Source organism: Salmo salar, chromosome ssa09 (assembly GCF_905237065.1).
Source record: "Salmo salar chromosome ssa09, Ssal_v3.1, whole genome shotgun sequence".
Classification (NCBI taxonomy): domain Eukaryota; kingdom Metazoa; phylum Chordata; class Actinopteri; order Salmoniformes; family Salmonidae; genus Salmo; species Salmo salar.
The window spans coordinates 94,729,319-94,731,507 of NC_059450.1; positions in this window are offsets into that span (position 1 = coordinate 94,729,319).

Genomic DNA, 2,189 nt, shown 5'->3' on the forward strand with positions numbered 1-2,189 from the left:
TGTAGTGTGTGTAGTGTAGTGTGTGTAGAGTGGTGTGTGTAGTGTGGTGTGTGTAGTGTAGGGTTTGTAGTGTAATGTGTGTAGCGTGGTGTGTGTAGTGTGGTGTGTGTAGTGTAATGTGTGTAGTGTAGTGTGTGTAGTGTAATGTGTATGTAGTGTAATGTGTGTGTAGTGTGGTGTGTGTAGTGTGGTGTGTTGTGTAATGTGTGTAGTGTAATGTGTGTGTAGTGTAGTGTGTGTAGTGTGGTGTGTGTAGTGTAATGTGTGTGTAGTGTAGTGTGTGTAGTGTGGTGTGTGTAGTATGGTGTGTGTAGTGTAATGTGTGTAGTGTAATGTGTGTAGTGTAATGTGTGTGTAGTGTAGTGAGTGTATTGTAATGTGTGTAGTGTGGTGTGTGTAGTGTAGTGTTTGTAGTGTAATGTGTGTAGTGTGGTGTGTGTAGTGTGGTGTGTGTAGTGTAATGTGTGAAGTGTGGTGTGTGTAATGTGGTGTGTGTAGTGTAATGTGTGTAGTGCAATGTTTGTGTAGTGTAGTGTATGTAGTGTAGTGTGTGTAGTGTAATGTGTGTGTAGTGTAATGTATGTAGTGTAATGTGTGTAGTGTGGTGTGTGTGTAGTGTGGTGTGTGTAGTGTGGTGTGTGTAGTGTAATGTGTGTAGTGTAATGTGTGTGTAGTGTAGTGTGTGTAGTGTAGTGTGTGTAGTGTAATGTGTGTAGTGCAGTGTGTGTGTAGTGTGGTGTAGTGTGTGTAGTGTAGTGTGTGTAGTGTAATGTGTGCAGTGTAATGTGTGTGTAGTTTAGTGTGTGTAGTGTAATGTGTGTAGTGTAATGTGTGTAGTGTAGTGTTTGTAGTGTAGTGTGTGTAGTGTAATGTGTATAGTGTAGTGTGTGTGTAGTGTAGTGTGTGTAGTGTAATGTGTGTAGTGTAGTGTGTGTAGTGTAGTGTGTGTAGTGTAGTGTGTGTAGTGTAATGTGTGTTGTGTAATGTGTGTGTAGTGTGGTGTGTGTAGTGTGGTGTGTGTTGTAATGTGTGTGTGGTGTAGTGTGTCTTGTGTAGTGTGTGTAGTGTGGTGTGTGTGGTGTGATGTGTGTGGTGTAATGTGTGAAGTGTAGTGTGTGTAGTGTGGTGTGTGTAGTGTAGTGTGTGTAGTGTAGTGTGTGTAGTGAAGTGTGTGTAGTGTAATGTGTGTAGTGTAATGTTTGTGTAGTGTGGTGTGTGTAGTGTAATGTGTGTTGTAATGTGTGTGTAGTGTAGTGTGTGTTGTGTAGTGTGTGTAGTGTAGTGTGTGTGGTGTAATGTGTGTAGTGTAATGTGTGTGTAGTGTAGTGTAGTGTGTGTAGTGTGGTGTGTGTAGTGTAATGTGTGTAGTGTAGTGTGTGTAGTGTGTTGTGTGTAGTGTAATGTGTGTAGTGTAATGTATGTAGTGTGGTGTGTGTAGTGTGTGTGTGTAGTGTAATGTGTGTAGTGTATTGTAATATGTGTAGTGTAATGTGTGTGTAGTGTAATGTGTGTAGTGTAATGTGTGTAGTGTAATGTGTGTGTAGTGTAGTGTGTGTAGTGTAATGTGTGTAGTGTAGTGTAGTGTGTGTAATGTAATGTGTGTAGTGTAATGTGTGTAGTGTAATGTGTGTGTAGTGTAGTGTGTGTAGTGTAATATGTGTAGTGTGGTGTTTGTAGTGTAATGTGTGTAGTGTAATGTGTGTAGTGTAGTGTGTGTAGTGTAATGTGTGTAGTGTAGTGTGTGTAGTGTAATGTGTAGTGTAGTGTGTGTAGTGTAATGTGTGTGTAGTGTAATGTGTGTAGTGTGTTGTGTGTGTAGTGTAGTGTGTGTAGTGTAATGTGTGTGTAGTGTAGTGTGTGTAGTGTAATGTGTGTAGTGTGATGTGTGTAGTGTGGTGTGTGTAGTGTAGTGTGTGTAGTGTAATGTGTGTAGTGTAATGTGTGTGTAGTGTAGTGTGTGTAGTGTGGTGTGTGTAGTGTGGTGTGTGTGGTGTAATGTGTGTAGTGTAATGTGGGTGTAGTGTGTTGTGTGTGGTGTGGTGTGTGTAGTGTGGTGTGTGTGTGTAGTGTGTGTAGTGTAATGTGTGTAGTGTAATGTGTGTGTAGTGTAGTGTGTGTAGTGTAGTGTGTGTAGAGTGGTGTGTGTAGTGTGGTGTGTGTAGTGTAGTATTTGTAGTGTAATGTGTGTA